A 24,054-nucleotide genomic window follows, 5' to 3' on the forward strand; every position below is an offset into this window, starting at 1 on the left:
CAGTCACAGGTAAAACCCTGAGCAAAGGAAAAAAGACAGGAAGGCAATCCCATGCCTGTCCCTTTTTCTGTCTTCCTCCACCCCTGACCAAGTCCCTCCCGTTTGTCTGGGCCATTGTCCTCATGGCCCTGGCCAGCCTATTTCCTTTGCCGCTCAGAAACGTGCCCCGTGCAGGGCCCGGGGCAGAAGGCCAGGAGAGGCTTTGGCTAGGACCAGCCTGTCCTTGCGGTAATTGTCTCTCTGGAGGTGAAAGTCATCAGTGCGGTGCGGGAAGGGGCCGTAGAAGGAGAATGCAAGGCATGTGGTGGGCAGGCCAGGGATTTCTTGGTCCCCCCTTCAAAAGGGGTCCGCCTCCCCGTCGGGGAATCGAACCCCGGTCTCCCGCGTGACAGGCGGGGATACTCACCACTATACTAACGAGGAAAGGGGCACGGTGAGTGGCCCCAGCTCCCACACACCAGCTATGGTCAGCGTCCACCTACACCGTCGCATGGGCCCCAGCAGGCAACAACACCCCTGGCCCTCTTCTGCTTCCCAAAGCCTTTGGCCGCAGCAACAAACAGCCCTGGGAAAAGCCCTGGCCCTCCTCACCTGCCCTTGCCCAGCAGGACGCCTTTTCGGGCCTACACAGCTCCTCACACAACACCCGCCTGGGACCTTGCCCTCACCTACCAGCTCAGCAGCACCCATTTTCCTCAGAAAAACCTCCTCTTGCCACCCTCCCCCTTCCACACTTCACACTCACCTCATCACAAACTCACCCACGGCCCCTTTGGCTTCTCAGGCGCCTCTGGAGGGACGCGGCTTCCCAGGCACGCAGATCCTTCCCTTCACCGCGCACTGGACGGACATTCGAAACACAGCCCTTTCCAGGAGGGAATGCGCTGCTTTTGGACCCTGGCGCCCAGCAGGAAGTCCTGGTACTCTTTTTCTGACGGATGGACCCCGGACTTTCCTTTCACAAGCAGAAACTAAGGACGGGCTGATGCCTCTATCTGCAAACGGACGCCATCAGGCTGAGCCACGAGGCGTGCTGCAGGATAGCCCTCCCCACCAAAAGCAATGCCGTGACCTGGATTCGAACCGAGGTTGCTGCGCCACGGCGCAGAGTACTAACCACTATACGATCACGGCCAGGCGCTGCAGCAGCCCAGCGGAAAATGCTCAGCTCTGCGCTCTCGCGGCGGCCACCTACCGCGCCGGCGGCCACAGGTCTTGCTCCAGTCTCCCATTACAGTCACAGGTAAAACCCTGAGCAAAGGAAAAAGACAGGAAGGCAATCCCATGCCTGTCCCTTTTTCTGTCTTCCTCCACCCTGGACCAAGTCCTCCCGTTTGTCTGGGCCATTGTCCTCATGGCCCTGGCCAGCCTATTTCCCTTTGCCGCTCGGAAACGTGCCCCCACGTGCAGGGCCCGGGGGCGGAAGGCCAGGGAGAGGCTTTGGCTCGGGCCAGCCTGTCCTTGCGCGGTAATTGTCTCTCTGGAGGTGAAAGTCATCAGTGCGGGGTGCGAAGGGAAGGGGCCGTAGAAGGAGAATGCAAGGCATGTGGTGGGCAGGCCAGGGATTTCTTGGTCCCCCCTTCAAAAGGGGTCCACCTCCCCGTCGGGGAATCGAACCCCGGTGTGACGGAGCGATTCTGGCGGGACCCAACTGAGAGTGCCAAATCAGGACCAATTCCTTAAACAGGGCAGTTACAGCCCTAGGCTGGGGTTTTTCCACCTCTAAGGCAAACCAAACCAGCCAGACAAAAAGGACTTTGGTCTCACCCCACTGGCTAACCACAAGTCACACAAGCAATTTCCTTAGACACTCCAGTCTCCCAGTATCACCACCAGTGCACTCGTCCTGGGGATAAATGGTTATGAAAACCAACACCCCAATAAAAGAAAAAGGTTCCCTCGATCCCAAAGGACCAAGCCCCAGACCCAGGTCAATATACACATCAGATCTTACCCACAAATCACGCTGTTGCCAATCCTTTAGAATCTAAAATCTAAAGGTTTATTTACAAAGGGAAAAAGGTAGAGATGAGAGGTAGAATTGGTTAAATGGAATCAATTACATACAGTAATGGCAAAGTTCTTAGTTCAGGCTAGCAGCAGTGCTGGAGTAAACTGCAGGTTTAGATTAAGTCTCTGGAGAGCATCCCCCACTGGGATGGGTCCTTCAGTCCCTTGTGTAAAGCTTCAGTTTGTGGCAAAGTCCCTCCAGAGGTCAGAAGCAGGATTGAAGACAAGATGGAGATGAGGCATTAGGCTTATATAGACTTTTCCAGGTGTAAGAATCCCTTTGTCTTCACTGTGGAATTTTACAGCAAAAATATGGAGCCTGGAGTCACATGAGCCAGTCCCTGCATACTTTGCTGAGTCACAAGGCGTGTCTGCCTTCTCTCCATGGGTCCATTGTGTCCTTAATGGTCCTTAATGGGCCATCAAACAGGCTAGGCAGAGCTAACACCAGCTTGTCTGGGAGGCTTCCCCCAGAAGCACAGCACAAACTTGAAATACTGACAGCATGGAGCCAACATTCATAACTTCAACTAACAATGATACAGACATCCAGACAGCATAATTATAACCAGCAACCCATAACCTGGTCTTAGACACCTTATATGACCCCCTTTACTTAGGATTTGGTGCCACTACAGGACCTTGGTTGCAACCCATGTTCTATATGGTCCACATTTATATCAATAACGTCACACCCGGTCTCCCGCGTGACAGGCGGGGATACTCACCACTATACTAACGAGGAAAGGGGCACGGTGAGTGGCCCCAGCTCCCACACACCAGCTATGGTCAGCGTCCACCTACACCGTCGCATGGGCCCCAGCAGGCAACAACACCCCTGGCCCTCTTCTGCTTCCCAAAGCCTTTGGCCGCAGCAACAAACAGCCCTGGGAAAAGCCCTGGCCCTCCTCACCTGCCCTTGCCCAGCAGGACGCCTTTTCGGGCCTACACAGCTCCTCACACAACACCCGCCTGGGACCTTGCCCTCACCTACCAGCTCAGCAGCACCCATTTTCCTCAGAAAAACCTCCTCTTGCCACCCTCCCCCTTCCACACTTCACACTCACCTCATCACAAACTCACCCACGGCCCCTTTGGCTTCTCAAGCGCCTCTGGAGGGACGCAGCTTCCGAGGCACGCAGATCCTTCCCTTCAACGAGCACTGGACGGACATTCGAAACACAGCCCTTTCCAGGAGGGAATGCGCTGCTTTTGGACCCTGGCGCCCAGCAGGAAGTCCTGGTACTTTTTCTGACGGATGGACCCCCGGACTTTCCTTTCCCAAGCAGAAACTAAGGACGGCTGATGGCTCTCTTTGCAAACGGACGCCATCAGGCTGAGCCACGAGGCGTGCTGCAGGATAGCCCTCCCCACCAAAAAGCAATGCCGTGACCCGGATTCGAACCGAGGTTGCTGCGCGCCACGCGCAGAGTACTAACCACTATACGATCACGGCCAGGCGCTGGCAGCAGCCCAGCGGAAAATGCTCAGCTCTGCGCTCGGGCGGCCACCTACCTCGCCGGGCGGCCACAGGTATTTCTCAAGTCTCCCATTACAGTCACAGGTAAAACCCTGAGCAAAGGAAAAAGACAGGAAGGCAATCCCATGCCTGTCCCTTTTTCTGTCTTCCTCCACCCCTGACCAAGTCCTCCCCGTTTGTCTGGGCCATTGTCCTCATGGCCCTGGCCAGCCTATTTCCCTTTGCCGCTGGAAACGTGCCCCACGTGCAGGGCCCGGGCGGAAGGCCAGGGAGAGGCTTTGGCTAGGGCCAGCCTGTCCTTGCGCGGTAATTGTCTCTCTGGAGGTGAAAGTCATCAGTGCGGGGTGCGAAGGGAAGGGGCCGTAGAAGGAGAATGCAAGGCATGTGGTGGGCAGGCCAGGGATTTCTTGGTCCCCCCTTCAAAAGGGGTCCGCCTCCCCGTCAGGGAATCGAACCCCGGTCTCCCGCGTGACAGGCAGAGATACTCACCACTATACTAACGAGGAAAGGGGCACGGTGAGTGGCCCCAGCTCCCACACACCAGCTATGGTCTGCGTCCACCTACACCGTCGCATGGGCCCCAGCAGGCAACAACACCCCTGGCCCTCTTCTGCTTCCCAAAGCCTTTGGCCGCAGCAACAAACAGCCCTGGGAAAAGCCCTGGCCCTCCTCACCTGCCCTTGCCCAGCAGGACGCCTTTTCGGGCCTACACAGCTCCTCACACAACACCCGCCTGGGACCTTGCCCTCACCTACCAGCTCAGCAGCACCCATTTTCCTCAGAAAAACCTCCTCTTGCCACCCTCCCCCTTCCACACTTCACACTCACCTCATCACAAACTCACCCACGGCCCCTTTGGCTTCTCAGGCGCCTCTGGAGGGACGCGGCTGCCCAGGCACGCAGATCCTTCCCTTCAACGCGCACTGGACGGACATTCGAAACACAGCCCTTTCCAGGAGGGAATGCGCTGCTTTTGGACCCTGGCGCCCAGCAGGAAGTCCTGGTACTCTTTTTCTGACGGATGGACCCCCCGGACTTTCCTTTCCCAAGCAGAAACTAAGGACGGGCTGATGGCTCTCTTTGCAAACGGACGCCATCAGGCTGAGCCACGAGGCGTGCTGCAGGATAGCCCTCCCACCAAAAGCAATGCCGTGACCCGGATTCGAACCGAGGTTGCTGCGGCCACGGCGCAGAGTACTAACCACTATACGATCACGGCCAGGCGCTGGCAGCAGCCCAACGGAAAATGCTCAGCTCTGCGCTCTCGGGGCGGCCACCTACCTCGCCGGCGGCCACAGGTATTTCTCAAGTCTCCCCATTACAGTCACAGGTAAAACCCTGAGCAAAGGAAAAAAGACAGGAAGGCAATCCCATGCCTGTCCCTTTTTCTGTCTTCCTCCACCCCTGAACCAAGTCCTCCCGTTTGTCTGGGCCATTGTCCTCATGGCCCTGGCCAGCCTATTTCCTTTGCCGCTGGAAACGTGCCCCCACGTGCAGGGCCCGGGGCGGAAGGCCAGGGAGAGGCTTTGGCTGGGCCAGCCTGTCCTTGCGCGGTAATGGTCTCTCTGGAGGTGAAAGTCATCAGTGCGGGGTGCGAAGTGAAGGGGCCGGAGAAGGAGAATGCAAGGCATGTGGTGGGCAGGCCAGGGATTTCTTGGTCCCCCCTTCAAAAGGGGTCCGCCTCCCCGTCGGGGAATCGAACCCCGGTCTCCCGCGTGACAGGCGGGGATACTCACCACTATACTAACGAGGAAAGGGGCACGGTGAGTGGCCCCAGCTCCCACACACCAGCTATGGTCAGCGCCCACCTACACCGCCGCATGGGCCCCAGCAGGCAACAACACCCTGGCCCTCTTCTGCTTCCCAAAGCCTTTGGCCGCAGCAACAAACAGCCCTGGGAAAAGCCCTGGCCCTCCTCACCTGCCCTTGCCCAGCAGGACGCCTTCGGGCCTACACAGCTCCTCACACAACACCCGCCTGGGACCTTGCCCTCACCTACCAGCTCAGCAGCACCCATTTTCCTCAGAAAACCTCCTCTTGCCACCCTCCCTTCCACACTTCACACTCACCTCATCACAAACTCACCCACGGCCCCTTTGGCTTCTCAGGCGCCTCTGGAGGGACGCGGCTGCCCAGGCACGCAGATCCTTCCCTTCAACGCGCACTGGACGGACATTCGAAACACAGCCCTTTCCAGGAGGGAATGCGCTGCTTTTGGACCCTGGCGCCCAGCAGGAAGTCCTGGTACTCTTTTCTGACGGATGGACCCCGGACTTTCCTTTCCCAAGCAGAAACTAAGGACGGGCTGATGGCTCTCTTTGCAAACGGACGCCATCAGGCTGAGCCACGAGGCGTGCTGCAGGATAGCCCTCCCCACCAAAAAGCAATGCCGTGACCCGGATTCGAACCGAGGTTGCTGCGCCACGGCAGAGTACTAACCACTATACGATCACGGCCAGGCGCTGGCAGCAGCCCAGCGGAAAATGCTCAGCTCTGCGCTCGGGCGGCCACCTACCTCGCCGGCGGCCACAGGTATTTCTCAAGTCTCCCATTACAGTCACAGGTAAAACCCCTGAGCAAAGGAAAAAGACAGGAAGGCAATCCCATGCCTGTCCCTTTTTCTGTCTTCCTCCACCCTGGACCAAGTCCTCCCCGTTTGTCTGGGCCATTGTCCTCATGGCCCTGGCCAGCCTATTTCCCTTTGCCGCTGGAAACGTGCCCCACGTGCAGGGCCCGGGGCGGAAGGCCAGGAGAGGCTTTGGCTAGGGCCAGCCTGTCCTTGCGCGGTAATTGTCTCTCTGGAGGTGAAAGTCATCAGTGCGGGGTGCGAAGGGAAGGGGCCGTAGAAGGAGAATGCAAGGCATGTGGTGGGCAGGCCAGGGATTTCTTGGTCCCCCCTTCAAAAGGGGTCCGCCTCCCCGTCGGGGAATCGAATCCTGGTCTCCCGCGTGACAGGCGGGGATACTCACCACTATACTAACGAGGAAAGGGGCACAGTGAGTGGCCCCAGCTCCCACACACCAGCTATGGTCAGCGTCCACCTACACCGTCGCATGGGCCCCAGCAGGCAACAACACCCCTGGCCCTCTTCTGCTTCCCAAAGCCTTTGGCCGCAGCAACAAACAGCCCTGGGAAAAGCCCTGGCCCTCCTCACCTGCCCTTGCCCAGCAGGACGCCTTTTCGGGCCTACACAGCTCCTCACACAACACCCGCCTGGGACCTTGCCTCACCTACCCGCTCAGCAGCACCCATTTTCATCAGAAAACCTCCTCTTGCCACCCTCCCCTTCCACACTTCACACTCACCTCATCACAAACTCACCCACGGCCCCTTTGGCTTCTCAGGCGCCTCTGGAGGACGCGCTGCCCAGGCACGCAGATCCGTCCCTTCAACGCGCACTGGACGGACATTCGAACCCCAGCCCTCTCCAGGAGGGAATGCGCTGCTGTTGGACCCTGGCGCCCAGCAGGAAGTCCTGGTACCCTTTTTCTGACGGATGGACCCCCCGGACTTTCCTTTCCCAAGCAGAAACTAAGGACGGCTGATGGCTCTCTTTGCAAACGGACGCCATCAGGCTGAGCCACGAGGCGTGCTGCAGGATAGCCCTCCCCACCAAAAAGCAATGCCGTGACCCGGATTCGAACCGAGGTTGCTGCGCCACGGCGCAGAGTACTAACCACTATACGATCACGGCCAGGCGCTGGCAGCAGCCCAGCGGAAAATGCTCAGCTCTGCGCTCTCGGGCGGCCACCTACCTCGCCGCGGCCACAGGTATTTCTCAAGTCTCCCATTACAGTCACAGGTAAAACCCTGAGCAAAGGAAAAAGACAGGAAGGCAATCCCATGCCTGTCCCTTTTTCTGTCTTCCTCCACCCCTGGACCAAGTCCTCCCGTTTGTCTGGGCCATTGTCCTCATGGCCCTGGCCAGCCTATTTCCCTTTGCCGCTGGAACGTGCCCCCACGTGCAGGGCCCGGGGCGGAAGGCCAGGAGAGGCTTTGGCTCGGGCCAGCCTGTCCTTGCGCGGTAATTGTCTCTCTGGAGGTGAAAGTCATCAGTGCGGGTGCGAAGGAAGGGGCCGAGAAGGAGAATGCAAGGCATGTGGTGGGCAGGCCAGGGATTTCTTGGTCCCCTTCAAAGGGGTCCGCCTCCGCCGGGGAATCGAACCCCGGTCTCCCGCGTGACAGGCGGGATACTCACCACTATACTAACGAGGAAAGGGGCACGGTGAGTGGCCCCAGCTCCCACACACCAGCTATGGTCAGCGCCCACCTACACCGTCGCATGGGCCCCAGCAGGCAACAACACCCTGGCCCTCTTCTGCTTCCCAAAGCCTTTGGCCGCAGCAACAAACAGCCCTGGGAAAAGCCCTGGCCCTCCTCACCTGCCCTTGCCCAGCAGGACGCCTTCGGGCCTACACAGCTCCTCACACAACACCCGCCTGGGACCTTGCCCTCACCTACCAGCTCAGCAGCACCCATTTTCCTCAGAAAACCTCCTCTTGCCACCCTCCCCTTCCACACTTCACACTCACCTCATCACAAACTCACCCACGGCCCCTTTGGCTTCTCAGGCGCCTCTGAGGGACGCGCTGCCCAGGCACGCAGATCCTTCCCTTCAACGCGCACTGGACGGACATTCAAACACAGCCCTTTCCAGGAGGGAATGCGCTGCTTTTGGACCCTGGCGCCCAGCAGGAAGTCCTGGTACTCTTTTCTGACGGATGGACCCCGGACTTTCCTTTCCCAAGCAGAAACTAAGGACGGCTGATGGCTCTCTTTGCAAACGGACGCCATCAGGCTGAGCCACGAGGCGTGCTGCAGGATAGCCCTCCCCACCAAAAAGCAATGCCGTGACCCGGATTCGAACCGAGGTTGCTGCGCCACGGCGCAGAGTACTAACCACTATACGATCACGCCAGGCGCTGGCAGCAGCCCAGCGGAAAATGCTCAGCTCTGCGCTCGGGCGGCCACCTACCTCGCCGCGGCCACAGGTATTTCTCAAGTCTCCCATTACAGTCACAGGTAAAACCCTGAGCAAAGGAAAAAGACAGGAAGGCAATCCCATGCCTGTCCCTTTTTCTGTCTTCCTCCACCCTGGACCAAGTCCTCCCGCTTTGTCTGGGCCATTGTCCTCATGGCCCTGGCCAGCCTATTTCCCTTTGCCGCTGAAACGTGCCCCCACGTGCAGGGCCCGGGGCGGAAGGCCAGGGAGAGGCTTTGGCTAGGCCAGCCTGTCCTTGCGCGGTAATTGTCTCTCTGGAGGTGAAAGTCATCAGTGCGGGGTGCGAAGGGAAGGGGCCGTAGAAGGAGAATGCAAGGCATGTGGTGGGCAGGCCAGGGATTTCTTGGTCCCCCCTTCAAAAGGGGTCCGCCTCCCCGTCGGGGAATCGAACCCCGGTCTCCCGCGTGACAGGCAGGGATACTCACCACTATACTAACGAGGAAAGGGGCACGGTGAGTGGCCCCAGCTCCCACACACCAGCTATGGTCTGCGTCCACCTACACCGTCGCATGGGCCCCAGCAGGCAACAACACCCCTGGCCCTCTTCTGCTTCCCAAAGCCTTTGGCCGCAGCAACAAACAGCCCTGGGAAAAGCCCTGGCCCTCCTCACCTGCCCTTGCCCAGCAGGACGCCTTTTCGGGCCTACACAGCTCCTCACACAACACCCGCCTGGGACCTTGCCCTCACCTACCAGCTCAGCAGCACCCATTTTCCTCAGAAAAACCTCCTCTTGCCACCCTACCCCTTCCACACTTCACACTCACCTCATCACAAACTCACCCACGGCCCCTTTGGCTTCTCAGGCGCCTCTGAGGGACGCGCTGCCCAGGCACGCAGATCCTTCCTTCAACGCGCACTGGACGGACATTCAAACACAGCCCTTTCCAGGAGGGAATGCGCTGCTTTTGGACCCTGGCGCCCAGCAGGAAGTCCTGGTACTCTTTTTCTGACGGATGGACCCCCCGGACTTTCCTTTCCCAAGCAGAAACTAAGGACGGGCTGATGGCTCTCTTTGCAAACGGACGCCATCAGGCTGAGCCACGAGGCGTGCTGCAGGATAGCCCTCCCACCAAAAAGCAATGCCGTGACCCGGATTCGAACCGAGGTTGCTGCGCCACGGCGCAGAGTACTAACCACTATACGATCACGGCCAGGCGCTGGCAGCAGCCCAGCGGAAAATGCTCAGCTCTGCGCTCGGGCGGCCACCTACCTCGCCGGCGGCCACAGGTATTTCTCAAGTCTCCCATTACAGTCACAGGTAAAACCCTGAGCAAAGGAAAAAGACAGGAAGGCAATCCCATGCCTGTCCCTTTTCTGTCTTCCTCCACCCCTGGACCAAGTCCTCCCCGTTTGTCTGGGCCATTGTCCTCATGGCCCTGGCCAGCCTATTTCCCTTGCCGCTGGAACGTGCCCCCACGTGCAGGGCCCGGGCGGAAGGCCAGGAGAGGCTTTGGCTCGGGCCAGCCTGTCCTTGCGCGGTAATTGTCTCTCTGGAGGTGAAAGTCATCAGTGCGGGGTGCGAAGGGAAGGGGCCGTAGAAGGAGAATGCAAGGCATGTGGTGGGCAGGCCAGGGATTTCTTGGTCCCCCCTTCAAAAGGGGTCCGCCTCCCCGTCGGGGAATCGAACCCCGATCTCCCGCGTGACAGGCGGGGATACTCACCACTATACTAACGAGGAAAGGGGCACAGTGAGTGGCCCCAGCTCCCACACACCAGCTATGGTCAGCGTCCACCTACACCGTCGCATGGGCCCCAGCAGGCAACAACACCCCTGGCCCTCTTCTGCTTCCCAAAGCCTTTGGCCGCAGCAACAAACAGCCCTGGGAAAAGCCCTGGCCCTCCTCACCTGCCCTTGCCCAGCAGGACGCCTTTTCGGGCCTACACAGCTCCTCACACAACACCCGCCTGGGACCTTGCCCTCACCTACCAGCTCAGCAGCACCCATTTTCCTCAGAAAAACCTCCTCTTGCCACCCTCCCCCTTCCACACTTCACACTCACCTCATCACAAACTCACCCACGGCCCCTTTGGCTTCTCAGGCGCCTCTGAGGGACGCGCTGCCCAGGCACGCAGATCCTTCCCTTCAACGCGCACTGGACGGACATTCAAACACAGCCCTTTCCAGGAGGGAATGCGCTGCTTTTGGACCCTGGCGCCCAGCAGGAAGTCCTGGTACTCTTTTTCTGACGGATGGACCCCCCGGACTTTCCTTTCCCAAGCAGAAACTAAGGACGGGCTGATGGCTCTCTTTGCAAACGGACGCCATCAGGCTGAGCCACGAGGCGTGCTGCAGGATAGCACCTCCCCACCAAATAGCAATGCCGTGACCCGGATTCGAACCGAGGTTGCTGCGCCACGGCGCAGAGTACTAACCACTATACGATCACGGCCAGGCGCTGGCAGCAGCCCAGCGGAAAATGCTCAGCTCTGCGCTCTCGGGCGCCACCTACCTCGCCGGCGGCCACAGGTATTTCTCAAGTCTCCCATTACAGTCACAGGTAAAACCCTGAGCAAAGGAAAAAGACAGGAAGGCAATCCCATGCCTGTCCCTTTTTCTGTCTTCCTCCACCCCTGGACCAAGTCCTCCCGTTTGTCTGGGCCATTGTCCTCATGGCCCTGGCCAGCCTATTTCCCTTTGCCGCTGGAAACGTGCCCCACGTGCAGGGCCCGGGGCGGAAGGCCAGGAGAGGCTTTGGCTCGGGCCAGCCTGTCCTTGCGCGGTAATTGTCTCTCTGGAGGTGAAAGTCATCAGTGCGGGTGCGAAGGGAAGGGGCCGAGAAGGAGAATGCAAGGCATGTGGTGGGCAGGCCAGGGATTTCTTGTCCCCCTTCAAAAGGGGTCCGCCTCCCGTCGGGAATCGAACCCGGTCTCCCGCGTGACAGGCGGGATACTCACCACTATACTAACGAGGAAAGGGGCACGTGAGTGGCCCCAGCTCCCACACACCAGCTATGGTCAGCGCCACCTACACCGTCGCATGGGCCCCAGCAGGCAACAACACCCTGGCCCTCTTCTGCTTCCCAAAGCCTTTGGCCGCAGCAACAAACAGCCCTGGGAAAAGCCCTGGCCCTCCTCACCTGCCCGTGCCCAGCAGGACGCCTTTCGGGCCTACACAGCTCCTCACACAACACCCGCCTGGGACCTTGCCTCACCTACCAGCTCAGCAGCACCCATTTTCCTCAGAAAACCTCCTCTTGCCACCCTCCCCTTCCACACTTCACACTCACCTCATCACAAACTCACCCACGGCCCCTTTGGCTTCTCAGGCGCCTCTGAGGGACGCGGCTGCCCAGGCACGCAGATCCTTCCCTTCAACGCGCACTGGACGGACATTCAAACACAGCCCTTTCCAGGAGGGAATGCGCTGCTTTTGGACCCTGGCGCCCAGCAGGAAGTCCTGGTACTTTTTTCTGACGGATGGACCCCGGACTTTCCTTTCCCAAGCAGAAACTAAGGACGGGCTGATGGCTCTCTTTGCAAACGGACGCCATCAGGCTGAGCCACGAGGCGTGCTGCAGGATAGCCCTCCCACCAAAAAGCAATGCCGTGACCCGGATTCGAACCGAGGTTGCTGCGCACGGCGCAGAGTACTAACCACTATACGATCACGGCCAGGCGCTGGCAGCAGCCCAGCGGAAAATGCTCAGCTCTGCGCTCGGGCGGCCACCTACCTCGCCGCGGCCACAGGTATTTCTCAAGTCTCCCCATTACAGTCACAGGTAAAACCCTGAGCAAAGGAAAAAGACAGGAAGGCAATCCCATGCCTGTCCCTTTTCTGTCTTCCTCCACCCCTGACCAAGTCCTCCCGTTTGTCTGGGCCATTGTCCTCATGGCCCTGGCCAGCCTATTTCCTTTGCCGCTGGAACGTGCCCCCACGTGCAGGGCCCGGGCGGAAGGCCAGGAGAGGCTTTGGCTCGGGCCAGCCTGTCCTTGCGCGGTAATTGTCTCTCTGGAGGTGAAAGTCATCAGTGCGGGGTGCGAAGGGAAGGGGCCGTAGAAGGAGAATGCAAGGCATGTGGTGGGCAGGCCAGGGATTTCTTGGTCCCCCCTTCAAAAGGGGTCCGCCTCCCCGTCGGGGAATCGAACCCCGGTCTCCCGCGTGACAGGCGGGGATACTCACCACTATACTAACGAGGAAAGGGGCACGGTGAGTGGCCCCAGCTCCCACACACCAGCTATGGTCTGCGTCCACCTACACCGTCGCATGGGCCCCAGCAGGCAACAACACCCCTGGCCCTCTTCTGCTTCCCAAAGCCTTTGGCCGCAGCAACAAACAGCCCTGGGAAAAGCCCTGGCCCTCCTCACCTGCCCTTGCCCAGCAGGACGCCTTTTCGGGCCTACACAGCTCCTCACACAACACCCGCCTGGGACCTTGCCCTCACCTACCAGCTCAGCAGCACCCATTTTCCTCAGAAAACCTCCTCTTGCCACCCTCCCCTTCCACACTTCACACTCACCTCATCACAAACTCACCCACGGCCCTTTGGCTTCTCAGGCGCCGCGTGAGGGACGCGGCGGCCCAGGCACGCAGAGCCTTCCCTTCCACGCGCACTGGACGGACATTCGAAACACAGCCCTTTCCAGGAGGGAATGCGCTGCTTTTGGACCCTGGCGCCCAGCAGGAAGTCCTGGTACTCTTTTCTGACGGATGGACCCCGGACTTTCCTTTCCCAAGCAGAAACTAAGGACGGCTGATGGCTCTCTTTGCAAACGGACGCCATCAGGCTGAGCCACGAGGCGTGCTGCAGGATAGCCCCTCCCACCAAAAAGCAATGCCGTGACCCGGATTCGAACCGAGGTTGCTGCGGCCACGGCGCAGAGTACTAACCACTATACGATCACGGCCAGGCGCTGGCAGCAGCCCAGCGGAAAATGCTCAGCTCTGCGCTCTCGGGGCGGCCACCTACCTCGCCGGCGGCCACAGGTATTTCTCAAGTCTCCCCATTACAGTCACAGGTAAAACCCTGAGCAAAGGAAAAAAGACAGGAAGGCAATCCCATGCCTGTCCCTTTTTCTGTCTTCCTCCACCCCTGGACCAAGTCCCTCCCGTTTGTCTGGGCCATTGTCCTCATGGCCCTGGCCAGCCTATTTCCTTTGCCGCTGGAAACGTGCCCCACGTGCAGGGCCCGGGGCGGAAGGCCAGGGAGAGGCTTTGGCTAGGCCAGCCTGTCCTTGCGCGGTAATTGTCTCTCTGGAGGTGAAAGTCATCAGTGCGGGGTGCGAAGGAAGGGGCCGTAGAAGGAGAATGCAAGGCATGTGGTGGGCAGGCCAGGGATTTCTTGGTCCCCCCTTCAAAAGGGGTCCGCCTCCCCGTCGGGGAATCGAACCCCGGTCTCCCGCGTGACAGGCGGGGATACTCACCACTATACTAACGAGGAAAGGGGCACGGTGAGTGGCCCCAGCTCCCACACACCAGCTATGGTCAGCGTCCACCTACACCGTCGCATGGGCCCCAGCAGGCAACAACACCCCTGGCCCTCTTCTGCTTCCCAAAGCCTTTGGCCGCAGCAACAAACAGCCCTGGGAAAAGCCCTGGCCCTCCTCACCTGCCCTTGCCCAGCAGGACGCCTTTTCGGGCCTACACAGCTCCTCACACAACACCCGCCTGGGACCTTGCCCTCACCTACCAGCTCAGCAGCACCCATTTTCCTCAGAAAAACCTCCTCTTGCCACCCTCCCCCTTCCACACTTCACACTCACCTCATCACAAACTCACCCACGGCCCCTTTGGCTTCTCAGGCGCCTCTGGAGGGACGCGGCTGCCCAGGCACGCAGATCCTTCCCTTCAACGCGCACTGGACGGACATTCGAAACACAGCCCTTTCCAGGAGGGAATGCGCTGCTTTTGGACCCTGGCGCCCAGCAGGAAGTCCTGGTACTCTTTTTCTGACGGATGGACCCCCCGGACTTTCCTTTCCCAAGCAGAAACTAAGGACGGGCTGATGGCTCTCTTTGCAAACGGACGCCATCAGGCTGAGCCACGAGGCGTGCTGCAGGATAGCCCCTCCCCACCAAAAAGCAATGCCGTGACCCGGATTCGAACCGAGGTTGCTGCGGCCACGGCGCAGAGTACTAACCACTATACGATCACGGCCAGGCGCTGGCAGCAGCCCAGCGGAAAATGCTCAGCTCTGCGCTCTCGGGGCGGCCACCTACCTCGCCGGCCACAGGTATTTCTCAAGTCTCCCCATTACAGTCACAGGTAAAACCCTGAGCAAAGGAAAAAAGACAGGAAGGCAATCCCATGCCTGTCCCTTTTTCTGTCTTCCTCCACCCCTGGACCAAGTCCCTCCCCGTTTGTCTGGGCCATTGTCCTCATGGCCCTGGCCAGCCTATTTCCCTTTGCCGCTCGGAAACGTGCAGGGCCCGGGGGCGGAAGGCCAGGGAGAGGCTTTGGCTAGGGCCAGCCTGTCCTTGCGCGGTAATTGTCTCTCTGGAGGTGAAAGTCATCAGTGCGGGGTGCGAAGGGAAGGGGCCGTAGAAGGAGAATGCAAGGCATGTGGTGGGCAGGCCAGGGATTTCTTGGTCCCCCCTTCAAATGGGGTCCGCCTCGCCGTCGGTGAATCGAACCCGGTCTCCCGCGTGACAGGCGGGATACTCACCACTATACTAACGATGAAAGGGGCACGGTGAGTGGCCCCAGCTCCCACTCTAGAGCTATGGTCAGCGTCCACCTACACCGTCGCATGGGCCCCAGCAGGCAACAACACCCCTGGCCCTCTTCTGCTTCCCAAAGCCTTTGGCCGCAGCAACAAACAGCCCTGGGAAAAGCCCTGGCCCTCCTCACCTGCCCTTGCCCAGCAGGACGCCTTTCGGGCCTACACAGCTCCTCACACAACACCCGCCTGGGACCTTGCCCTCACCTACCAGCTCAGCAGCACCCATTTTCCTCAGAAAAACCTCCTCTTGCCACCCTCCCCCTTCCACACTTCACACTCACCTCATCACAAACTCACCCACGGCCCCTTTGGCTTCTCAGGCGCCTCTGGAGGACGCGGCTGCCCAGGCACGCAGATCCTTCCCTTCAACGCGCACTGGACGGACATTCAAACACAGCCCTTTCCAGGAGGGAATGCGCTGCTTTTGGACCCTGGCGCCCAGCAGGAAGTCCTGGTACTCTTTTTCTGACGGATGGACCCCCCGGACTTTCCTTTCCCAAGCAGAAACTAAGGACGGGCTGATGGCTCTCTTTGCAAACGGACGCCATCAGGCTGAGCCACGAGGCGTGCTGCAGGATAGCCCCTCCACTCCAAAAAGCAATGCCGTGACCCGGATTCGAACCGAGGTTGCTGCGGCCCACGGCGCAGAGTACTAACCACTATACGATCACGGCCAGGCGCTGGCAGCAGCCCAGCGGAAAATGCTCAGCTCTGCGCTCTCGGGCGGCCACCTACCTCGCCGGCGGCCACAGGTATTTCTCAAGTCTCCCCATTACAGTCACAGGTAAAACCCTGAGCAAAGGAAAAAGACAGGAAGGCAATCCCATGCCTGTCCCTTTTCTGTCTTCCTCCACCCCTGGACCAAGTCCCTCCCGTTTGTCTGGGCCATTGTCCTCATGGCCCTGGCCAGCCTATTTCCCTTTGCCGCTGGAAACGTGCCCCACGTGCAGGGCCCGGGGCGGAAGGCCAGGGAGGCTTTGGCTAGGCCAGCCTGTCCTTGCGCGGTAATTGTCTCTCTGGAGGTGAAAGTCATCAGTGCGGGGTGCGAAGGGAAGGGGCCGTAGAAGGAGAATGCAAGGCATGTGGTGGGCAGGCCAGGGATTTCTTGGTCCCCCCTTCAAAAGGGGTCCACCTCCCGTCGGGAATCAGACCCGGTCTCCCGCGTGACAGGCGGGGATACTCACCACTATACTAACGAGGAAAGGGGCACGGTGAGTGGCCCCAGCTCCACACACCAGCTATGGTCAGCGTCCACCTACACCGTCGCATGGGCCCCAGCAGGCAACAACACCCCTGGCCCTCTTCTGCTTCCCAAAGCCTTTGGCCGCAGCAACAAACAGCCCTGGGAAAAGCCCTGGCCCTCCTCACCTGCCCTTGCCCAGCAGGACGCCTTTTCGGGCCTACACAGCTCCTCACACAACACCCGCCTGGGACCTTGCCCTCACCTACCAGCTCAGCAGCACCCATTTTCCTCAGAAAAACCTCCTCTTGCCACCCTCCCCCTTCCACACTTCACACTCACCTCATCACAAACTCACCCACGGCCCCTTTGGCTTCTCAGGCGCCTCTGGAGGGACGCGGCTGCCCAGGCACGCAGATCCTTCCCTTCAACGCGCACTGGACGGACATTCGAAACACAGCCCTTTCCAGGAGGGAATGCGCTGCTTTTGGACCCTGGCGCCCAGCAGGAAGTCCTGGTACTCTTTTTCTGACGGATGGACCCCCCGGACTTTCCTTTCCCAAGCAGAAACTAAGGACGGGCTGATGGCTCTCTTTGCAAACGGACGCCATCAGGCTGAGCCACGAGGCGTGCTGCAGGATAGCCCCTCCCCACCAAAAAGCAATGCCGTGACCCGGATTCGAACCGAGGTTGCTGCGGCCACGGCGCAGAGTACTAACCACTATACGATCACGGCCAGGCGCTGGCAGCAGCCCAGCGGAAAATGCTCAGCTCTGCGCTCTCGGGGCGGCCACCTACCTCGCCGGCGGCCACAGGTATTTCTCAAGTCTCCCCATTACAGTCACAGGTAAAACCCTGAGCAAAGGAAAAAAGACAGGAAGGCAATCCCATGCCTGTCCCTTTTTCTGTCTTCCTCCACCCCTGGACCAAGTCCCTCCCCGTTTGTCTGGGCCATTGTCCTCATGGCCCTGGCCAGCCTATTTCCCTTTGCCGCTCGGAAACGTGCCCCCACGTGCAGGGCCCGGGGGCGGAAGGCCAGGGAGAGGCTTTGGCTCGGGCCAGCCTGTCCTTGCGCGGTAATTGTCTCTCTGGAGGTGAAAGTCATCAGTGCGGGGTGCGAAGGGAAGGGGCCGTAGAAGGAGAATGCAAGGCATGTGGTGGGCAGGCCAGGGATTTCTTGGTCCCCCCTTCAAAAGGGGTCCGCCTCCCCGTCGGGGAATCGAACCCCGGTCTCCCGCGTGACAGGCGGGGATACTCACCACTATACTAACGAGGAAAGGGGCACGGTGAGTGGCCCCAGCTCCCACACACCAGCTATGGTCAGCGTCCACCTACACCGTCGCATGGGCCCCAGCAGGCAACAACACCCCTGGCCCTCTTCTGCTTCCCAAAGCCTTTGGCCGCAGCAACAAACAGCCCTGGGAAAAGCCCTGGCCCTCCTCACCTGCCCTTGCCCAGCAGGACGCCTTTTCGGGCCTACACAGCTCCTCACACAACACCCGCCTGGGACCTTGCCCTCACCTACCAGCTCAGCAGCACCCATTTTCCTCAGAAAAACCTCCTCTTGCCACCCTCCCCCTTCCACACTTCACACTCACCTCATCACAAACTCACCCACGGCCCCTTTGGCTTCTCAGGCGCCTCTGGAGGGACGCGGCTGCCCAGGCACGCAGATCCTTCCCTTCAACGCGCACTGGACGGACATTCGAAACACAGCCCTTTCCAGGAGGGAATGCGCTGCTTTTGGACCCTGGCGCCCAGCAGGAAGTCCTGGTACTCTTTTTCTGACGGATGGACCCCCCGGACTTTCCTTTCCCAAGCAGAAACTAAGGACGGGCTGATGGCTCTCTTTGCAAACGGACGCCATCAGGCTGAGCCACGAGGCGTGCTGCAGGATAGCCCCTCCCCACCAAAAAGCAATGCCGTGACCCGGATTCGAACCGAGGTTGCTGCGGCCACGGCGCAGAGTACTAACCACTATACGATCACGGCCAGGCGCTGGCAGCAGCCCAGCGGAAAATGCTCAGCTCTGCGCTCTCGGGGCGGCCACCTACCTCGCCGGCGGCCACAGGTATTTCTCAAGTCTCCCCATTACAGTCACAGGTAAAACCCTGAGCAAAGGAAAAAAGACAGGAAGGCAATCCCATGCCTGTCCCTTTTTCTGTCTTCCTCCACCCTGGACCAAGTCCCTCCCCGTTTGTCTGGGCCATTGTCCTCATGGCCCTGGCCAGCCTATTTCCCTTTGCCGCTCGAACGTGCCCCCACGTGCAGGGCCCGGGGCGGAAGGCCAGGAGAGGCTTTGGCTCGGGCCAGCCTGTCCTTGCGCGGTAATTGTCTCTCTGGAGGTGAAAGTCATCAGTGCGGGTGCGAAGGGAAGGGCCGTAGAAGGAGAATGCAAGGCATGTGGTGGGCAGGCCAGGGATTTCTTGGTCCCCCTTCAAAGGGGTCCGCCTCCCGTCGGGGAATCGAACCCCGGTCTCCCGCGTGACAGGCGGGGGTACTCACCACTATACTAACGAGGAAAGGGGCACGGTGAGTGGCCCCAGCTCCCACACACCAGCTATGGTCAGCGTCCACCTACACCGTCGCATGGGCCCCAGCAGGCAACAACACCCTGGCCCTCTTCTGCTTCCCAAAGCCTTTGGCGCAGCAACAAACAGCCCTGGGAAAAGCCCTGGCCCTCCTCACCTGCCCTTGCCCAGCAGGGCGCCTTTTCGGGCCTACACAGCTCCTCACACAACACCCGCCTGGGACCTTGCCTCACCTACCAGCTCAGCAGCACCCATTTTCCTCAGAAAAACCTCCTCTTGCCACCCTCCCCTTCCACACTTCACACTCACCTCATCACAAACTCACCCACGGCCCCTTTGGCTTCTCAGGCGCCTCTGGAGGACGCGGCTGCCCAGGCACGCAGATCCTTCCCTTCAACGCGCACTGGACGGACATTGAAACACAGCCCTTTCCGGGAGGGAATGCGCTGCTTTTGGACCCTGGCGCCCAGCAGGAAGTCCTGGTACTCTTTTTCTGACGGATGGACCCCCCGGACTTTCCTTTCCCAAGCAGAAACTCCGGCCGGGCTGATGGCTCTCTTTGCAAACGGACGCCATCAGGCTGAGCCACGAGGCGTGCTGCAGGATAGCCCCTCCCCACCAAAAAGCAATGCCGTGACCTGGATTCGAACCGAGGTTGCTGCGGCCACGGCGCAGAGTACTAACCACTATACGATCACGGCCAGGCGCTGGCAGCAGCCCAGCGGAAAATGCTCAGCTCTGCGCTCTCGGGGCGGCCACCTACCTCGCCGGCGGCCACAGGTATTTCTCAAGTCTCCCCATTACAGTCACAGGTAAAACCCTGAGCAAAGGAAAAAAGACAGGAAGGCAATCCCATGCCTGTCCCTTTTTCTGTCTTCCTCCACCCCTGGACCAAGTCCCTCCCCGTTTGTCTGGGCCATTGTCCTCATGGCCCTGGCCAGCCTATTTCCCTTTGCCGCTCGGAAACGTGCCCCCACGTGCAGGGCCCGGGGGCGGAAGGCCAGGGAGAGGCTTTGGCTAGGGCCAGCCTGTCCTTGCGCGGTAATTGTCTCTCTGGAGGTGAAAGTCATCAGTGCGGGGTGCGAAGGGAAGGGGCCGTAGAAGGAGAATGCAAGGCATGTGGTGGGCAGGCCAGGGATTTCTTGGTCCCCCCTTCAAAAGGGGTCCGCCTCCCCGTCGGGGAATCGAACCCCGGTCTCCCGCGTGACAGGCGGGGATACTCACCACTATACTAACGAGGAAAGGGGCACGGTGAGTGGCCCCAGCTCCCACACACCAGCTATGGTCAGCGTCCACCTACACCGTCGCATGGGCCCCAGCAGGCAACAACACCCCTGGCCCTCTTCTGCTTCCCAAAGCCTTTGGCCGCAGCAACAAACAGCCCTGGGAAAAGCCCTGGCCCTCCTCACCTGCCCTTGCCCAGCAGGACGCCTTTTCGGGCCTACACAGCTCCTCACACAACACCCGCCTGGGACCTTGCCCTCACCTACCAGCTCAGCAGCACCCATTTTCCTCAGAAAAACCTCCTCTTGCCACCCTCCCCCTTCCACACTTCACACTCACCTCATCACAAACTCACCCACGGCCCCTTTGGCTTCTCAGGCGCCTCTGGAGGGACGCGGCTGCCCAGGCACGCAGATCCTTCCCTTCAACGCGCACTGGACGGACATTCGAAACACAGCCCTTTCCAGGAGGGAATGCGCTGCTTTTGGACCCTGGCGCCCAGCAGGAAGTCCTGGTACTCTTTTTCTGACGGATGGACCCCGGACTTTCCTTTCCCAAGCAGAAACTAAGGGCGGGCTGATGGCTCTCTTTGCAAACGGACGCCATCAGGCTGATGCACGATGGGTGCTGCAGTATAGCCCCTCCCCAACAATAAGCAATGCCGTGACCCGGATTCGAACCGAGGTTGCTGCGCCACGGCGCAGAGTACTAACCACTATACGATCACGGCCAGGCGCTGGCAGCAGCCCAGCGGAAAATGCTCAGCTCTGCGCTCTCGGGCGGCCACCTACCTCGCCGCGGCCACAGGTATTTCTCAAGTCTCCCCATTACAGTCACAGGTAAAACCCTGAGCAAAGGAAAAAGACAGGAAGGCAATCCCATGCCTGTCCCTTTTCTGTCTTCCTCCACCCCTGGACCAAGTCCCTCCCGTTTGTCTGGGCCATTGTCCTCATGGCCCTGGCCAGCCTATTTCCTTTGCCGCTCGAACGTGCCCCCACGTGCAGGGCCCGGGGCGGAAGGCCAGGAGAGGCTTTGGCTCGGGCCAGCCTGTCCTTGCGCGGTAATTGTCTCTCTGGAGGTGAAAGTCATCAGTGCGGGTGCGAAGGGAAGGGGCCGTGAAGGAGAATGCAAGGCATGTGGTGGGCAGGCCAGGGATTTCTTGGTCCCCCCTTCAAAAGGGGTCCGCCTCCCCGTCGGGGAATCGAACCCCGGTCTCCCGCGTGACAGGCGGGGATACTCACCACTATACTAACGAGGAAAGGGGCACGGTGAGTGGCCCCAGCTCCCACACACCAGCTATGGTCAGCGTCCACCTACACCGTCGCATGGGCCCCAGCAGGCAACAACACCCCTGGCCCTCTTCTGCTTCCCAAAGCCTGTGGCGCAGCAACAAACAGCCCTGGGAAAAGCCCTGGCCCTCCTCACCTGCCCTTGCCCAGCAGGACGCCTTTTCGGGCCTACACAGCTCCTCACACAACACCCGCCTGGGACCTTGCCCTCACCTACCAGCTCAGCAGCACCCATTTTCCTCAGAAAAACCTCCTCTTGCCACCCTCCCCCTTCCACACTTCACACTCACCTCATCACAAACTCACCCACGGCCCCTTTGGCTTCTCAGGCGCCTCTGGAGGACGCGGCTGCCCAGGCACGCAGATCCTTCCCTTCAACGCGCACTGGGCGGACATTCGAAACACAGCCCTTTCCAGGAGGGAATGCGCTGCTTTTGGACCCTGGCGCCCAGCAGGAAGTCCTGGTACTCTTTTTCTGACGGATGGACCCCCCGGACTTTCCTTTCCCAAGCAGAAACTAAGGACGGGCTGATGGCTCTCTTTGCAAACGGACGCCATCAGGCTGAGCCACGAGGCGTGCTGCAGGATAGCCCCTCCCCACCAAAAAGCAATGCCGTGACCCGGATTCGAACCGAGGTTGCTGCGGCCACGGCGCAGAGTACTAACCACTATACGATCACGGCCAGGCGCTGGCAGCAGCCCAGCGGAAAATGCTCAGCTCTGCGCTCTCGGGGCGGCCACCTACCTCGCCGGCGGCCACAGGTATTTCTCAAGTCTCCCCATTACAGTCACAGGTAAAACCCTGAGCAAAGGAAAAAAGACAGGAAGGCAATCCCATGCCTGTCCCTTTTTCTGTCTTCCTCCACCCCTGGACCAAGTCCCTCCCCGTTTGTCTGGGCCATTGTCCTCATGGCCCTGGCCAGCCTATTTCCCTTTGCCGCTCGGAAACGTGCCCCCACGTGCAGGGCCCGGGGGCGGAAGGCCAGGGAGAGGCTTTGGCTCGGGCCAGCCTGTCCTTGCGCGGTAATTGTCTCTCTGGAGGTGAAAGTCATCAGTGCGGGGTGCGAAGGGAAGGGGCCGTAGAAGGAGAATGCAAGGCATGTGGTGGGCAGGCCAGGGATTTCTTGGTCCCCCCTTCAAAAGGGGTCCGCCTCCCCGTCGGGGTATCAAACCCCGGTCTCCCGCGTGACAGGCGGGGATACTCACCACTATACTAACGAGGAAAGGGGCACGGTGAGTGGCCCCAGCTCCCACACACCAGCTATGGTCAGCGTCCACCTACACCGTCGCATGGGCCCCAGCAGGCAACAACACCCCTGGCCCTCTTCTGCTTCCCAAAGCCTTTGGCCGCAGCAACAAACAGCCCTGGGAAAAGCCCTGGCCCTCCTCACCTGCCCTTGCCCAGCAGGACGCCTTTTCGGGCCTACACAGCTCCTCACACAACACCCGCCTGGGACCTTGCCCTCACCTACCAGCTCAGCAGCACCCATTTTCCTCAGAAAAACCTCCTCTTGCCACCCTCCCCCTTCCACACTTCACACTCACCTCATCACAAACTCACCCACGGCCCCTTTGGCTTCTCAGGCGCCTCTGGAGGGACGCGGCTGCCCAGGCACGCAGATCCTTCCCTTCAACGCGCACTGGACGGACATTCGAAACACAGCCCTTTCCAGGAGGGAATGCGCTGCTTTTGGACCCTGGCGCCCAGCAGGAAGTCCTGGTACTCTTTTTCTGACGGATGGACCCCCCGGACTTTCCTTTCCCAAGCAGAAACTAAGGCCGGGCTGATGGCTCTCTTTGCAAGCGGACGCCATCAGGCTGAGCCACGAGCGTGCTGCAGGATAGCCCCTCCCCACCAAAAGCAATGCCGTGACCGGATTCGAACCGAGGTTGCTGCGGCCACGGCGCAGAGTACTAACCACTATACGATCACGGCCAGGCGCTGGCAGCAGCCCAGCGGAAAATGCTCAGCTCTGCGCTCTCGGGGCGGCCACCTACCTCGCCGGCGGCCACAGGTATTTCTCAAGTCTCCCCATTACAGTCACAGGTAAAACCCTGAGCAAAGGAAAAAAGACAGGAAGGCAATCCCATGCCTGTCCCTTTTTCTGTCTTCCTCCACCCCTGGACCAAGTCCCTCCCCGTTTGTCTGGGCCATTGTCCTCATGGCCCTGGCCAGCCTATTTCCCTTTGCCGCTCGGAAACGTGCCCCCACGTGCAGGGCCCGGGGGCGGAAGGCCAGGGAGAGGCTTTGGCTCGGGCCAGCCTGTCCTTGCGCGGTAATTGTCTCTCTGGAGGTGAAAGTCATCAGTGCGGGGTGCGAAGGGAAGGGGCCGTAGAAGGAGAATGCAAGGCATGTGGTGGGCAGGCCAGGGATTTCTTGGTCCCCCCTTCAAAAGGGGTCCGCCTCCCCGTCGGGGAATCGAACCCCGGTCTCCCGCGTGACAGGCGGGGATACTCACCACTATACTAACGAGGAAAGGGGCACGGTGAGTGGCCCCAGCTCCCACACACCAGCTATGGTCAGCGTCCACCTACACCGTCGCATGGGCCCCAGCAGGCAACAACACCCCTGGCCCTCTTCTGCTTCCCAAAGCCTTTGGCCGCAGCAACAAACAGCCCTGGGAAAAGCCCTGGCCCTCCTCACCTGCCCTTGCCCAGCAGGACGCCTTTCGGGCCTAC

At 60.0% G+C, this 24,054-nt stretch overlaps 13 non-coding genes across 13 annotated transcripts; all 13 read right to left on the minus strand.

The window, feature by feature from the left end:
• Window positions 1-351: 351 nt before the first annotated feature.
• TRNAD-GUC lies at window positions 352-423 on the minus strand. Its single transcript has one exon. It is a non-coding gene; the product is annotated as a tRNA-Asp (tRNA).
• Window positions 424-3,924: 3,501 nt separating this feature from the next.
• On the minus strand, window positions 3,925-3,996 carry TRNAD-GUC. Its single transcript has one exon. It is a non-coding gene; the product is annotated as a tRNA-Asp (tRNA).
• A 1,175-nt stretch (window positions 3,997-5,171) lies between these two features.
• On the minus strand, window positions 5,172-5,243 carry TRNAD-GUC. Its single transcript has one exon. It is a non-coding gene; the product is annotated as a tRNA-Asp (tRNA).
• Window positions 5,244-8,862: 3,619 nt separating this feature from the next.
• TRNAD-GUC lies at window positions 8,863-8,934 on the minus strand. The gene has a single exon. It is a non-coding gene; the product is annotated as a tRNA-Asp (tRNA).
• Window positions 8,935-10,098: 1,164 nt separating this feature from the next.
• On the minus strand, window positions 10,099-10,170 carry TRNAD-GUC. Its single transcript has one exon. It is a non-coding gene; the product is annotated as a tRNA-Asp (tRNA).
• Window positions 10,171-12,557: 2,387 nt separating this feature from the next.
• TRNAD-GUC lies at window positions 12,558-12,629 on the minus strand. Its single transcript has one exon. It is a non-coding gene; the product is annotated as a tRNA-Asp (tRNA).
• A 1,169-nt stretch (window positions 12,630-13,798) lies between these two features.
• On the minus strand, window positions 13,799-13,870 carry TRNAD-GUC. The gene has a single exon. It is a non-coding gene; the product is annotated as a tRNA-Asp (tRNA).
• A 3,665-nt stretch (window positions 13,871-17,535) lies between these two features.
• On the minus strand, window positions 17,536-17,607 carry TRNAD-GUC. The gene has a single exon. It is a non-coding gene; the product is annotated as a tRNA-Asp (tRNA).
• A 1,174-nt stretch (window positions 17,608-18,781) lies between these two features.
• TRNAD-GUC lies at window positions 18,782-18,853 on the minus strand. The gene has a single exon. It is a non-coding gene; the product is annotated as a tRNA-Asp (tRNA).
• Window positions 18,854-20,031: 1,178 nt separating this feature from the next.
• TRNAD-GUC lies at window positions 20,032-20,103 on the minus strand. Its single transcript has one exon. It is a non-coding gene; the product is annotated as a tRNA-Asp (tRNA).
• Window positions 20,104-21,272: 1,169 nt separating this feature from the next.
• Window positions 21,273-21,344, minus strand: TRNAD-GUC. Its single transcript has one exon. It is a non-coding gene; the product is annotated as a tRNA-Asp (tRNA).
• A 1,182-nt stretch (window positions 21,345-22,526) lies between these two features.
• Window positions 22,527-22,598, minus strand: TRNAD-GUC. Its single transcript has one exon. It is a non-coding gene; the product is annotated as a tRNA-Asp (tRNA).
• A 1,181-nt stretch (window positions 22,599-23,779) lies between these two features.
• TRNAD-GUC lies at window positions 23,780-23,851 on the minus strand. The gene has a single exon. It is a non-coding gene; the product is annotated as a tRNA-Asp (tRNA).
• Window positions 23,852-24,054: the final 203 nt, after the last annotated feature.

Source organism: Mauremys reevesii, linkage group 1 (assembly GCF_016161935.1).
Source record: "Mauremys reevesii isolate NIE-2019 linkage group 1, ASM1616193v1, whole genome shotgun sequence".
Lineage (NCBI taxonomy): Eukaryota > Metazoa > Chordata > Testudines > Geoemydidae > Mauremys > Mauremys reevesii.